A 16,795-nucleotide genomic window follows, 5' to 3' on the forward strand; every position below is an offset into this window, starting at 1 on the left:
CTCCACGCTCACCTTGGAATTACAGTGGATTGTGAACTAAATGTAGGCTATAAATTTCTACGTCTAAGGTTTTCGAAATTCGTTACAGGTTGACACGCGACGAATCACTTCACCGAAGAACCAATATGAATTAGCCGTGAATGTCTACCAAGAAAGGTCATGTGATAATTCTAGTGAAATTCGGCACATTGTTTCGGTGACTTCTGTACATCCACCAGTACACGGTAAGAATAGAACTCTCATTCACAGTTGGTATTCCTTAACTCAAAGAAGTAGGACCAGTGCGTGAGGGCTGTATCATCTCCGTGTGCAGGGAATTACAGGGAATGGAGAGCAACGGAAACAGCAGTAAGAGAAACGAGCGGGGCCTCTCCTACAGTATATAGAGCAGGAAATCTGGGATATGGAAAGTAGTCATCGTTCTGAGGGAATCCTAGAATGTAGTAATAAGGTCAGATGATATAAGACTAGCAAATGTATTCACTAAGGAAGTAGAGGAATTTCGGTAGCTAGGAAGTAACATAACCAATGGCAAAAGAAACTAGCAGAACATTTATCGAAGAACAACATTACCTAAAGGAACCCTTCTTGTAAACGAACATTCTCTCACCATAAATATACAATTCGGACAGCCGTTTGTGGAAGTATTTGTCTGGAACATGAGACTGCATGAGATAGTAACATGCTTATCAGAGAAAGAGAGAAGAGGTGTTTAAAATGTGGTGTTACGGAAGAAGGCCTAAGGTAAGCAGTGGAAACTCGTGTCATTGGCTCGAGGTTGAGCAGTTCTTTCGAGTAGCACTCCCAATGAAGGTGAGCGTATTCAGCTCGATACCTGCAGTCAGGGCCGGATTAACGGGGGGCTAAAGGGGCTGCAGCCCCGGGCCCCGCGTGCCAAGGGGTGGTGGTGGTGATTATTGTTTTAAGAGGAAGTACAACTAGGCAACCATCCTCTATATAACACTAACCAGAGGGGAAAATGGAAGGGATCCAACACTTCGAAAAATGAAGATATCGGTCAAAGAAAGGCAAGGGCCACGAAGGGCGTGAAAATGAAAGACTCCCTAGCCCTCGCAAACCTAATAGCGTCCGGGTCGGAAAAGAACAAGAGTTGACCAAGGTAGGTCGGATAGGATAGATGAAAGTGAGGAGCCTGGCACAAGTAAGTGGAAGCAATGCCAGGACTCAGCTGAGGGCCCCGTGGCCGCCAACCCACGCTCCAAATTTCAGAGCCCCTGAGGCCCCTTTTAGTCGCCTCTTACGACAGGCTGGGGACACCGTGGGTGTTATTCTACCGCCCCCACCCACAGGGGGACGTGCCAAGGGCCCCAGCCCTTGGCCGAACCTAAAATTGTACAAAATGTCCTGCTGCTCCACCTCCGAGCATGTATATGAATATTTATGATCGCAAAATATCGAAGACGCACTCTTCCTTCTTTCTTATCAGCTGTACGCGTTTGTATTTCATCACTGCTAGAATCAGTTACCGTCCGGAGACACGAATCCTCGCTGCTTACGCACTGTAATTATTGTAAAGGTTATTGTTGACGAAAAGTTTATTCTGGCAGGTTGAGAATACGGGCAGAGGAGGAAGGGGGGGAAGAGTTCTTAGAAGTGAGCGGGAGGGGACAGGGGAATCACGGTGGAATGCGCATGCTATACTGTATCTTTGCATCAGGAAGAGAACTTCAAGTTCACCTCTTATTATTGAGCCATTCCTAAGTTGCAACTGCAATATTCTTGTAAAATGGATAGATAATACCCTAGTGGTGCCAAAAGACATAAATTAAAAGAACAACATTTGGAAAAAATTGAAAAGTTGCCGAAAATATCAACATTTTTTGATACGAAGTCGAGAAGTTCATCGACGACTGATGAGACTGTTACCGGTGAATTACAATCTTCTACAGGTAAGCGAATAGTGATATCTAAGTCTGCTGTTTTAAGAGAGATTAGGTCTTTACGGAATTGAAAACATGAGCACTCCGAATTAAACCCAGACCCGACACGATGTGGTCACATGTTTACTCAGTAATGATTTATTTAATAAATGCACGAATTAAAAAACCCAATGGTCTACATCCGCGGAGGACCTTGCCTTACCAAGTGACCGCTCCTCAACCTCTAGGACCTGCAGATTCCGAGTTGTTGTATGGTCAGCACAACGCATCATCTCGGTCGTATTCCTCGTTTTCTTGCCCGGGGCTGCCATCTCACCGTCAGATGACTCCTCGATTGTAATCACGCAGGCTGAGTGGGCCACTTACCAGCCCTCAGGTACAGCTGAAAATCGCTGACCTGGCCGGAAATGGATCCCGGGACTTTCGGGTGAGAAGCAAACACATTACCCCTACACCACGGAGCTGGCTAAATACACGAACACATAAGTGACATTTTACTTGTGTTCTTATGTTTCAGATTCAGATTTAGTACTCAAGAATGAGGCTATGTGTGTCATAGAGCCTGGTTGCAGCTCTGCCACTGCTAATGACAGTCCTGCTTCAAATCTTCCTTCTGCTGATCCTGGTTATTGGCCTGAGTGCATGATGGACGAGTTTAGAGAGCAGTGTATTCAGATTGGGCCTCAATACTTCCAAAACCGCTCAGTTACGGGAAAGTACCTAGAATCCAAACAACTGCAAAAATCACAAAATCGTTATTTGTCAGACGGTTTGTTTATGCGCAAACTCAGAAATGGAGATTATGTTGAAAGGATTTTGGCTTGAATATTTGCCATCTGCTGGAAAAGTGTTCTGTTATCATTGCAAATTACTTTCAAATGACAATATCAACTCTGCATTTTCTTCACATGGTTTTGTAATTGATGATGATGATGCTTGTTGTTTTAAGGGGCCTAACATCGAAGGTCATCGGCCCCTAATGGAACGAAATGAAGGACATGAGATATGAAGTTAAAATTTTAAAAAGTATCCACTGACTAGAGTTAAAAAAGAATGGTAATGAAGAAAAATGAGGATGAGATTAAAACAGTCAGTGGATCTAATACGCAATGCCTTATGTTCTATTAAAATAAGAGAAAGTACAGGAAATCGAAGGAATAAGGCATCGCCCAGTAATACAGATATTAACACATAATGTACGTTACACGTTAAAATAACACATTAAAATGCGCAACACAAACTAAAATGGAGTCAATGAGATAAAAGCGCAACTGACATAAACAACACTAGGACAAAGGACATCATCACACACGATAAAACAGACCGCTATCCCTCATAAAGCGGATGACGAGGTCTGCTGACTGCTCGTCATCGCGCAAGATAAGGGAGATAGTACTCGGAAGGTTAATACTACGGCGCAGATCGACCAGGTCCACGCACTCCGTAAGGATGTGTACCACGGTAAGATGGTCGCCGCAGGTACACACCGGAGGGGGTTCTCCTTTCAGTAGATGGGAGTGCGTCAAGATACCGTGGCCGATCCGAAGGCGACATAATACCACGGCTTCCCTCCGCGAAGCCCGAAGGGAAGTCCTCCATACCTTCGTTGTTCCTTTTATCGCTCGCAGCTTATTGGGAAGGGGGATGGCCTGCCACTCCATCTCCCAATGAGACATAACCAGATGTCTCAGCTGAGAGCGAATATCACGTGCTGGAACCTTGAAAGGCAACGGGGGCAGTGTAACTGCCTCCTTGGCAGCCTGATCCGCTAACTCGTTTCCCTCTATGCCCATGTGGCTGGGGAGCCACACGAACGTAATTCTGGTGCCGGCATTCGAACACCCGGCCAGCAGGTCCTGGATCCGCTGCACCAGAGGGTGTCGAGGGAAACAGGTATCAATAGACTGAAGCGAACTCAAGGAGTCAGTACACACGAGAAAGTGTCGGCGTACATTGTCTAGTGCGTATCGCAGAGCCTCACAGATAGCATAGAGCTCTGCCGTGTAAACACTACAGGTGTCCGGGAGAGCAAAAAGAAACCGATCATTGTCGACAACGAACGCACAGCCCACCTTCGTATCTGTCCTTGAACCATCCGTGTAAACGACGACCGAACCTGGATAGCGGCCAAGAACGGACAGGTAGATCCTCCGATAAATCGAAGGGTCCGTGTCGCCTTTCGGGCCAGTGTGCAAATCCAGGATGATTTCAGGTCGTCGTACAACCCACGGAGGTACCCCACTTGGTTGTCTGACAAGGCAAGGAATCGAAGGTACGTCAAACAATTCATAACTGCTATCCAAGCGTATCCCAACCGGCCGCGTCGCACGAGGATGAGCAACGTACAACAAACGGTTGCAATTGCTGAATACGCAGGGATAGCTCGGATGAAGTGGCATCTGTCGCAAATTTGCAGCATACAAAAGAAGCATTTGCTGGCGCCTCAGGTGTAAAGGCGGCACACCAGACTCAGCGAGCAGGCTAGCGATGGGGCTAGTACGAAAAGCTCCCGTCGCCAACCTAACCCCGCTGTGGTGGATACTGTTCAGCTTCGCAAGAACGCTTGGCCTTGCGGAGCCATATGCTGCACTGCCGTAGTCTAACCGAGATAAAATGTGTGCCCGATAGAATCGCAGGAGCACCACGCGGTCAGCTCCCCAATTAGTGCTGCTAAGAAACTTCAAGAGGTTAAGCCTCTTGGTGCATTGCACTTTTAGCTCCCGCACGTGTGGCTCCCACGATAATTTACTGTCAAAAAGGAGCCCAAGAAATCGGTAAGTGTCAACAACTGGAAGAACGACATTGCCTAGATAAAGCTCAGGATGAGGGTGAAGTGTACGTTGACGACAAAAGTGGACAACGGAGGTCTTTGCGGCAGAAAACCGAAAGCCATGTTCTAAGGTCCACTTCTCCACCCTCCTAATAGCTTGCTGTAACTGTCGCTCTGCGACTGCCATACTGCACGAGCTATAGTGCAGAGCAAAATCATCCACATATAGGGACGGTATTACGGCTGGACCAGCAGCAGCGACAATACCGTTTATGGCAATCGCGAACAGAGTGACACTAAGAACGGATCCCTGTGGGACTCCATTTTCTTGAACGTGGTATTGCGAATATGTCCTACCTACTCGGACACGGAATAGACGGAGGGACAAAAAATTCGCAATAAATACCGGCAAGTTACCTCGGAATCTCCATTGATGCAGGACTGAAAGGATGCCATATCGCCAGGTGGTGTCGTAGGCCTTCTCCAAGTCAAAGAAGACAGCTACCAAGTGCTGTTTTCGGAGAAACGCATCCTGGATAGAGCTCTCCAGGCGTACCAAGTGGTCTGTGGTGGAGCGAGCGGCTCGAAATCCACATTGGTACTCGGACAAGAGTCCTTGTTTCTCCAGACACCACACGAGTCTGCGATTTACCATCCTCTCAAATAGCTTACACAGGCAATTTGTAAGACAAATCGGTCTGTAACTTCCTGCATACTTAGGATCTTTGTCAGGCTTGAGGACAGGGATGACTATGCCCTCTCGCCACTGAGACGGAAAATCACCCTCTGTCCAGATTCGGTTGAACACACGAAGGAGATATAGTAAACTATCATCACTAAGGTGTTTCAACATCTGGTTATGGATGTTGTCCGGTCCAGGAGACGTGTCCTTGCAAAGCGCTAAGGCGCTGCGGAGTTCCCACTCCGTAAAGGGCACGTTGTAGTCCTCTGAAGCTTGGGTGGCAAAACTCAGGTGATGACGTTCTGCCTCCCGCTTCAGAGGGAGGAAATCAGGATGGTAATTCCCGGAGCCAGAGACATCCGCGAAATGACTAGCGAGATGGTTAGCAATCGCGAGGGGATCAGTGGCGACACTGCCTGCAATGGAAATTCCCGGTACAGCAGATGATCCTTGAATACCCGAAATTCGTCGAAGTTTCGTCCACACTTGAGATGATGGAGTATGTGACGTCATGGACGACACATATCTCTCCCATGAAGCCTTCTTACTTTGTCGTATAAGAACGCGCGCCTTAGCGCGGAATTTCTTAAATGTTACCAAGTTGGCCACAGTAGGCTGTCTACGATAACGCTTATGAGCGCGACGGCGTTCTTTGATGGCTGCTGCTATTTCATCGTTCCACCAAGGAACGAGTTTTCGGCGAGGAGTCCCCGAGAAAAACGGAATGGACTCCTCAGCAGCAGCAAGAATAACTTGGGTGATGTAAGTTATTTCCTCGCCGACGGTCCGCCTGACATCTTCGCTAAAGACAGCTAGTGATGTGTACTTTGGCCAATCAGCATGTTGAAGAATCCATCGAGGGGGAGCCTCGACGGGTTTATGATTCAACAAAGTAAGAACGATGGGAAAATGGTCACTGTCACAGAGATCATCGTGTGCATTCCACCGAAACAGTGGAACCAACGTTCGGCTGCATAGACTAACGTCTATGCGAGAATATGTGCCGTAACGTACACTAAAGTGAGTTGGTTCCCCTGTGTTCAAAATACATAAATCCAGATCTGATAGGAGTGTTTCCAGCTCTCTTCCTCGGGGGCAAGACGTCTCAGAGCCCCATATGGGGTGATGGGCGTTAAAATCGCCCAATAAGAGGAAGGGTGGTGGAAGCTGATCTATAAGATCAGCGACATCAGTGATGTTCAGATGCTGGCCTGGTGGAAGATAAACATTACACACTGTGGCTATGATAGGCAGCGAGACGCGAACAGCTACAGCCTCAAGAGGGGTTCTTAAAGGAACCTCTTCGCTGTAGCTATCAGAACGTACAAAAATGCCAACGCCTCCGGAAGCCCGGTGAGCATAGTATCGTTCTGTCGAGTATAGTTTGAAATTCCTCAAGACGGTGTGATGACCAGGTCGGAAATTGGTCTCCTGAATACAGACTATACTCGCTGCGTACTCACTAATAAGCTGACGTAACTCAGCAAGATGCCTGTCATAACCGTTACAATTCCACTGTAACAGTGCCATAGTGTGGACTAGAAAAGGAGTGTTAGGTTATGAGCAACAAAATGCTCGTAAGCCTAAACACTATCTAGTTCTACATCCGTAGATGTAGAGGACAACGCGACATCCATCCCGTCATCAAAAGATGGCAGGGGTGCCGCCCAGAACTTCGACGCTTTTCGGGCGCGAGGGGGTCCCCTACGAGGAGAGCGCGCAGGTTTGGGAGCAGGAGTGCCTCCTGGCGCAGACTCATATCCCCCAGATGGAGGGCATGACTTCTCCTTCGCAGGGGAAGTCCGAGAGCGCTCAGGACGGGCGCTCTTCTTCCCCTTCTTCTTTTCAAGTTTAGACGGGCTGGGAGATGGTTTCCCAGCCCTGGTCAACGAAGCCGCCTCCGCCGGCTGGGGCACGACTTTCGTCGACCTCCTAGGGGGGGGAGACTTAGTCTTCCCCCCTTGCTGTGACGGCTGGCAGTTCCCAGCCGGCACAGACTTCTGGTTGGTCGAAGGTGGGGTGGTCCCCCCCTTCGAGCTTTGACTATTTGCGACGTTGCTGGGAGCAGCAACAGTCGCCTTGGGCGCAGCGGTCTGGACAGGTGTCTTGGTCGTAAATGACGAACCTGGAAGACTCTGAGCTATCAAGCTATAGTCGAGTGTACGGGCAGGTGTATTCATAGAATGAAACTTACGGCGCGCTTCCTGGTAGGAAAGACCATCCAGGGTCTTGATCTCCTGGATCTTCTTCTCACTCAGGTATGTCGGACAATTCCGATCCCGAGGAGAATGAAAACCGGAGCAGTTAGTGCACTTGTATGGAGTTGTGCACTCCTCCGCGCCGTGAGCTACTCGTCCACATGTACCACATACAGCCTGATTCGAACAGCGAGATACCATATGTCCGAATCGCTGGCATTGATAGCATCGCATAGGAGGCGGGATGTACGGCCTCACATCGCAACGATAAGTTGTTACCTTGACTTTCTCTGGTAACACTGACAACTTGAAAGAGACAATGAAGGCACCAGTGGCAACGTCTTCACCGTTGACCTTGCGCGTAATGCGCCGGACGTGTGTCACGCCACGGTTCTTCATGTCTTCCATCAACTCGTCGTCAGTGTTCAAAATAAGGTCGCGGTGAAAGATGACTCCGCGAACCAGGTTCAAGGACTTATGCTCCTCCACTTTGACGGGGATTTCGCCAAAGTGCTCGCACTTAAGCAACTGATCAGCTTGCAGTGCTGTACGAGTCTTTAGAAGCAAACTACCGTTGCGCATTTTCTTAAGTTCCTCCAGTTCGCCATAGACACCTTCGATGTGTCTACTAAACAGGATCGACTTCACCAGCTTAAAATCCTGCCCATCGGTTCTGGTAGCGACCAGAAACCTAGGGAAGCTGGATCCCATTCCTTCACGCTGCGCATGTTCCCAGGGAGTTGAACCTCTCAGGGAAGCAAAAGTTAAAGACTTAGGTGGGCGACCACCTTGTGAGAGCCGACTTCGTTTGGAAGCCATGCCCGATAGCATCCTCCCCGAATGCCACCCACTCCGATCAGGGGTCTCTGTAGCCGAACCAAGCAGCCAAGGCAATACCCACCTGGTCGTAGCAGGTATTGCCCGGGGTCCGATGTTGAACGATGCCTAATACGGGATGACTGAGGCAATGAGCACTAGGACTCCCTTCCTCCGGTCACCCGCAATAGCATGTACCCCATAGCGTGTACAGAGCACTAACAATAGAAAAAATAAATAAAAATAATTAATAATAATATGTCCTTCTGGTATTCGGCTGTGCGGGGACCTGCGTTGTCAGGCGGATACCACTGCCCGGGTACATGATACTCCCACCCGCCGCGTCCTGGGTGGTTGCTGGCACGGGCTTTCGAGCGTAGTCGCACACATAGGAGCTCCATCGCCGGGCAGCACGCACATCAAATTTTGAATGGTCTACATCTGACCCTCAGAAAAATAATAAAAAATAAAGAGGGGACCATGGCCACATGACCCTTTAAGTCGCCTTCTACGACAGGCAGGGATTACCTATGGATGTATTCAGCCTCTCCCATCCACAGGAGGTCCATCACATTATACCAACCGCAATCCATGTCCGCGCCAAGGTCGCCCCTTTTTGTCGCCTCTTACGACAGGCAGGGGATACCGCGGGTGTATTCTGCATGTGTGTCCCCCACCCGCAGGGGGTAGTGTGTTTGGTCCGCGAGAGGTATTTTATTTCCCTCAAGTCCGCCGGCAAGCCGGTTAGGACCCCCCTATCCGCCACCTGGGACGCGCCACGTGGGAGTATCACCTCTCCCCCTGCTACGCCTGCGTAGCAGGTTCGTGGGTGTCGAAACGAATTGTGGCAGTCATAAAATTTCTGTGTGTGCGAGGACTAGCATTTTGTAGAGAAAATAAGATGTTTGGAGTGTATAATAATGGGAATTACTTAGGAATCCTTGAACTAACTTCCCAGTTTGACCCTTTTCTCAAGGAGCACATTTCAAAACACGGTAATGAAGGAAAAGAGAAGCCTTCGTATTTATCAAGAACAATTGCCGAAGAACAGATTCATTTAATGAGGGAAAAGGTGTTAAATACAATCCTAAGTGAAATAAAGTAATCAAATTACTATTCACCGATAGTAGACTCCTCCCCGGATTGTGCTCATGTAGACCAATTGTCAATTGTAGGTAGTCATCTGCATTCTGGGGAAGTCAAAGAAAGTTTCCTTTATTTGAAGGCTATAGAAAGTCATACAGAAAACTCATTGTTTAATGAAGTAAAATCATTTTTGGATAGCAAAAGCATACCGTTGAGTCAATGTAGAGGTCTTTCTTGTGATAATGCGGCGAATATGTCTGGCCAGTACAATGGGTTTGAGGCACAACTAAAGAAGGAAAATAAATTTGCCCCGTTCGTGCCTGGTGCAGGACACTCATTAAATGTAGTCGGAGTAACTGCTGTTGAATTCTGTCGTGAAGCTTTGAAGTTTCTCGCCTACTTGCAAGGACCGTATGTTTATTTCTCAAACTCTCCTCGTAAATGGAATATGTTGTTGAGAAATTTGGAACCGCACTTAAATTTCTAACTTCTTCACCTGAAGAGTTTGAGTCAAACCAGATGGTGTTGTCACTATGGAGCAGTGAAAGCCCTGCTAAACTGTACCGCTTGGTACACCTCTACGCCGCACATTTGAATTTGCAGCCTTAAAATACCTCCCTACTGGAGAAACCCGGAACTTTAACAACTGAATTAACTCTACTGTTTATCAGAAGATGTCATTGTGTGATTTTGATTTGCTTTTGTTTTTCATTGATCAAGAAGTGTGGACATTCTCTAACAGAGGTTTCTACCAAAAGAAACTATGATTATGCATTCTAGTGTGAAGGAATGAACTTTCTTGAAGAAATTTTGCATTCATAAGTTTTGTCTTTACTAAATTTTGTTCTTTTATTTGAGGGTTGGCAATATTAGGCTTCCTTTCCGCCTGTTCTGAATTTAACCAAACCTAAATTTCTGTAATTAATTTCCCACCAATAAGGTGTTTCTTCATCGCCTTGTGTATAAGTTTTGCTGTCAACCAATAAAATTGATGATGATGATGATGCTTGTTGTTTTAAGGGGCCTAACATCGAAGGTCATCGGCCCCTAATGGAATGAGATAAACGACATGAGAGATGATGTTAAAATTTTAAAAAACATATCCACTGAATAGAGTTTTTAAAAAATGATGGAGAAAAATGAGGGTGAGATTAAAACAATCAGTGGATCTAATACACAATGCCTTATTTTCGAATAAAATAAGAGAATCTACAGGAAAACAAAAGAATAAGGCATTGCCTGGTAGTACATAATTTACGAGAGACGTTAAAATAACACATTAAAATACGCAACACAAACTAAAATTAAGTCAATAGGATAAAAGCGAAAGTCACACAAAACACACTAGGACAAAGGACAGCATCACACACGAGAAAACAGTCCACTATCCCTCATAAAGCGGACGACGAGGTCTGCTGACTGCTCGTCATCACGCAAGATAAGGGAGATAGTACTCGGAAGGTTAAGACTACGGCGCAGATCGACCAGGTCCACACACTCCGTAAGGATGTGTACCACGGTAAGATGGTCGCCGCAGGTACACACCGGAGGGGGTTCTCCTTTCAAAAGATGCGAGTGAGTCAAGATACCGTGGCCGATCCGAAGACGACATAATACCACGGCTTCCCTCCGCGAAGCCCGAAGGGAAGTCCTCCATACCTTCGTTGTTCCTTTTATCGCTCTCAGCTTATTGGGAAGTGGAATGGCCTGCCACTCCATCTCCCAATGGGACATAACAAGATGTCGCAGCTGGGAGCGAATATCACTTACTGGAACCTGGAAAGGCAACGGGGGCAGTGTAAATGCCTCCTTGGCAGCCTGATCTACTAACTCGTTTCCCTCTATGCCCATGTGGCTTGGGAGCCACAGAAACGTGATTCTGGTGCCAGCATCCCAACACCCGGCCAGCAGGTCCTGGATTAGCAGCACCAGAGGGTGCCGAGGGAAACAGGTATCTATAGACTGGAGCGAACTCAAGGAGTCGGTACACAGAAGAAAGTGTCGGCGCTCATTGTACAGTGCGTACCGCAGAGCTTCATAGATAGCATAGAGCTCTGCTGTGTACACACTACAGGTTGCCGGAAGAGCAAAAAGGAACCTATCATTGTTAACAACGAACGCACAGCCCACCTTCGTATCTGTCCTTGAACCATCCGCGTAGACGACGACTGAACCTGGATAGCGGCCAACAACGGACAGGAAGAGCCTCCGATAAATCGAAGGGTCCGTGTTTTCCTTTGGGCCAGTGTGCAGATCCAGGATTACTTCAGGTCGTCGTACGACCCACGGAGGTACCCCACTTGGTTGTCTGACAAGGCAAGGAATCGAAGGTACGTCAAACAATTCGGAAATGCTATCCAAGCGTATCCCAACCGGCCGCGTCGCTCGAGGACGAGCAGCGTACAGCAAACGGTTGCCATTGTTGAACACGCAAGGATAGCTTGGATGAAGTGGCATCTGTCGCAAACTGGAAGCATATGTAAGTAGAAGTTGCTGGCGCCTCAGGTGTAAAGGCGGCACACCAGACTCAGCGAGCAGGCTAGCGATGGGGCTTGTACGAAAAGCTCCCGTCGCCAACCTAACCCCGCTGTGGTGGATACTGTTCAGCTTCGCAAGAACGCTTGGTCTTGCGGAGCCATATGCTGCACTGCCGTAGTCTAACCGGGATAAAATGTGTGCCCGATAGAATCGCAGGAGCACCCTGCGGTCAGCCCCCCAAGAAGTGCTGCTAAGAAACTTAAGGATATTAAGCTTCCTAGTGCATCGCACTTTTAACTGCCGCACGTGTGGCTCCCACGATAATTTACTGTCAAAAAGGAGCCCAAGAAATCGGTAAGTGTCAACAACTGGAAGAACGACGTTGTCTAAATAAAGCTCAGGATGGGGGTGAAGAGTACGTTGACGACAAAAGTGGACAACGGAGGTCTTTGCGGCAGAAAACCGAAAGCCATGTTCTAAGGTCCACTGCTCCACCCTCCTAATAGCGTGTTGTAATTGTCTCTCTGCGACTGCCATATTACGCGAGCTATAGTGCAGAGCAAAATCGTCCACATATAGCGACGGTATAACTGCTGGACCAGCAGCAGCAACAATACCGTTAATGGCAATTGCGAAGAGAGTGACACTAAGGACCGATCACCGTGGGACTCCATTTTCTTGTACTTGGTATTGCGAATATGTCCTCCCTACTCGGTCACGGAATAGACGGAGGGACAAGAAATTCGCAATAAACGCCGGCAAGTTACCTCGGAATCTCCATTGATGCAGGGCTGAAAGGATACCATATCGCCATGTGGTGTCATAAGCCTTCTCTAAGTTAAAGAAAACAGCCACCAAGTGCTGTTTGCGGAGAAACGCATCCTGGATAGAGCTTTCCAGCCGTACCAAGTGGTCAGTGGTGGATCGAGCGGCTCGAAATCCACATTGGTACTCGGACAAGAGTCCTTGTTTCTCCAGACACCACACAAGCCGGCGATTAACCATCCTCTCAAACAGCTTACACAGGCAGTTTGTAAGGCAAATCGGTCGGTAACTTCCTGCATACTTAGGATCTTTGTCAGGCTTGAGGACAGGAATAACTATGCCCTCTCGCCACTGAGACGGAAAATCACCCTCCATCCAGATTCGGTTGAACACACGAAGGAGATAGAGTAGACTATCATCACTAAGGTGTTTCAACATCTGGTTATGGATGTCCGGTCCAGGAGACGTGTCCTTGCAAAGCGCTAGGGCGCTGCGGAGTTCCCACTCCGTAAAGGGCACGTTGTAGTCCTCTGAAGCTTGAGAGGCAAAACTAAGGTGAGAACGTTCCGCCTCCCGCTTCGTAGCGAGGAAATCAGGATGGTAATTCCCGGAGCCAGATACAGCCGCGAAATGACTAGCGAGGTGGTCAGCAATCAGGAGGGGTTCAGTGACGATATTGCCTTCAATGGAAATTCCCGGTACAGAAGATGAACCTTGGATACCCGAAATACGTCGAAGCTTAGTCCACACCTGAGATGATGGAGTATGTGACGTCATAGACGACACATATCTCTCCCATGAAGCCTTCTTACTTTGGCGAATAAGAACTCGCGCCTTAGCGCGGAGTTTCTTAAATGTTACCAAGTTGGCCGCAGTGGGCTGTCTACGGTAATGTTTGTGAGCGCGACGGCGTTCTTTGATAGCTGCTGCTATGTCTTCGTTCCACCAAGGAACGAGCTTTCGGCGAGGAGTCCCCGAGTAGAACGGAATGGACTCCTCAGCAGCAGCAAGAATAACCTGGGTGAGGTAAGTTATTTCCTCGCCTACGGTCCGCCTGATTTTGTCGTTAAAGACAGCTAGTGATGTGTACTTTGGCCAATCAGCATGTTTAAAAATCCATCGAGGGGGAGCCTCGACGGATTTGTGGTTCAGCAAAGTAAGAATTATGGGAAAATGGTCACTGTCACAAAGATCGTCATGTGTGTTCCACCGAAACAGCGGAACAAACGTTCGGCTGCACAGACTTACGTCTATGCGAGAATAAGTGCCGTAACGTACACTGAAGTGTGTTGGTTCCCCTGTGTTCAAAATACATAAATCCAGCTCTGTTACTAATGTTTCCAGCTCTCTTCCCCGGGGGCAAGGCGACTCAGAGCCCCAGATGGGGTGATGGGCGTTGAAATCGCCCAACAAGAGGAAGGGAGGTGGAAGCTGATCTAGAAGATCAGTGACATCATTGATGTTAAGAGCCTCACCTGGTGGAAAATAAACATTACACACTGTAGTTATGACAGGCAGCGGTACGCGAACAGCTACTGCCTCCAGCGGGGTGCGTATTGGAACCTCCTCGCTGTAGGTATCAGAACGGACAAAAATGCCAACGCCACCGGAAGCCCGGTGAGCATAATGTCGTTCTGTCGAGTATAGTCGAAAATTTCTCAGTACCGTATGATGACCAGGTCGGAAATTTGTTTCCTGAATACAGACTATACTCGCCGAATACTCGCTAATGAGCTGGCGCAACTCGGCAAGATGCCTATCATAACCGTTACAATTCCATTGTAACAGTGCCATAATGTAAGTGTGGACTATTGTGGTTTAGGTTAGGAGCAGCGTAATGCCACATAACCTAATCTACACTCACCTCCCCATCCGAGGATGGAGATTCATGCTCCACGTGCATCTCCCCGCCACTAGACGAGGTGAAGCATGCCTTCAATTTCTTCGACGTTGTTTTGGGGTGGGGTTTCCTCTTACGAGGGGAGCGCGCAGGTCTTCTGGGAGGAATACCCGCTGGCGTGGAATCAGGCCCTCCGGGTGGAGGGCGTGAAGCCCCATTCGTAGGAGAAGTGGATGAACGCCTGCTAAGGTCGCTCTTCTTCCCCACAGTCGATTCTTGTTGAGACGGGCTGGGAGGGGTTTCCCAGCCCTGGTCGACGATGCCGCCTCCGCCGGCTTGGGCTCGGCTGTCGCCGACCTCGGGAGGGAAGGAGACGTTGTCTCCTTCCCCTTTTGTGCCGGCGTAGGATTCCTAGCCGGCACAGGTATGTTGGTGGTCGAAGGCCGGGACGGACCCACCTTCGAGCTGGTTCTCTTTGGCTTGGGCGCAGCGATCTTCTGGGCAGGTGTTCCAGTTGAAAATGAGGAACCTGGCAGGGACTGTGCTATCAAGCTGAAGTCAAGTGTCTTGGCCGGTGCATTCAGAGAATTAAACTTACGGCGCACTTCCTGGTAGGAAAGACCATCCAGGGTCTTGATCTCCTGGATCATCTTCTCGCTCAGATAGGTCGGACAATTCCGATCCCGAGGAGAATGAAGACCAGAGCAGTTAGTGCACTTGAACGGAGGTGTACACTCCTCCGCGCCGTGAGCTACTTTCCCACATGTACCACACACTGACGGATTCGAACAACGAGATACCATGTGTCCGAATCTCTGGCATTGATAGCATCGCATAGGAGGCGGGATGTACGGCCTCACATCGCAACGATAGGTTGTTACCTTGACTTTCTCGGGCAACACTGACAATTTGAAGGAGACTATGAACGCACCCGTGGCAACGTCTTCACCGTTGACTTTGCGTGTGATACGCCGGACGTGGGTCACGCCACGGTGCTTCATGTCTTCCATCAATTCATCGTCAGTGTTCAGGACGAGATCACGGTGGAAAATAACTCCACGAACCAGATTCAATGTTTTGTGCTCTTCCACTTTGACGGGGATGTCGCCAAAATGGTCGCACTTAAGCAATTGATCGGCCTGGAGCGCAGTGCTCGTCTTCAGTAGCAAACCACCATTGCGCATTTTCTTCAGGTTCGCAAGTTCGCCATATACACCTTCGATGTACCTACTGAATAGAATGGATTTAACCAGCTTGAAGTCCTGCCCATCGGTTCTGGTAGCAACCAGGAACCTAGGGAAGCTGGATCCCAAATTCAATCGCTGCGCCTGTTCCCAAGGGGTTGCCCCCCTTAGAGAATCCAAAGTTAAAGACTTGGGTAGCGAACTACCCGAGGTTGCTGGCGGAAGTTGTTTCGACGCCATCCCGAAAGTATCCTCCCCGAATGCCACCCACTCCGATCAGGGGTCTCTGTAGCCGAACCAAGCAGCCAAGGCAATACCCACCTGGTCATAGCAGGTATTGCCCGGGGTCCGATGTTGAACGATGCCTAATACGGGATGACTGAGGCAATGAGCACTAGGACTCCCTTCCTCCAGGCACCCGCAATAGCATGTACCCCATAGCGTATACAGAGCATAAATATAGAAAAAATAAATAAAAATAATTAATAATAATATGTCCTTCTGGCATTCGGCTGTGCGGGGACCTGCGTTGTCAGGCGGATACCACTGCCCGGGTACATGACACTCCCACCCGCCGCGTCCTGGGTGGTTGCTGGCACGGGCTTTTGAGCGTAGTCGCACACATAGGAGCTCCATCGCCGAGCAGCACGCACATCAAAATTTTGAATGGTCTACATCTGACCCTCAGAAAAATAATAAAAAATAAAGAGGGGACCATGGCCACATAACCCTTTAAGTCGCCTTCTACGACAGGCAGGGATTACCTATGGATGTATTCAACCTCTCCCATCCACAGGAGGTCCAACACATTATACCAAACCACAATCCATGTCCGCGCCAAGGTCGCCCCTTTTTGTCGCCTCTTACGACAGGCAGGGGATACCGCGGGTGTATTCTACATGTGCGTCCCCCACCCGCAGGGGGTAGCGTGTTTGGTCCGCGAGAGGTATTTCATTTCCCTCAAGTCCGCCGGCAAGCCGGTTAGGACCCCCCTATCCGCCACCTGGGACGCGCCACGTGGGAGTATCACCTCTCCCCCTGCTACGCCTGCGTAGCAGGTTCGTGGAATAAAATT

The sequence above is a fragment of the Anabrus simplex genome, chromosome 4, assembly GCF_040414725.1.
Source record: "Anabrus simplex isolate iqAnaSimp1 chromosome 4, ASM4041472v1, whole genome shotgun sequence".
In the NCBI taxonomy this organism is placed as follows: domain Eukaryota; kingdom Metazoa; phylum Arthropoda; class Insecta; order Orthoptera; family Tettigoniidae; genus Anabrus; species Anabrus simplex.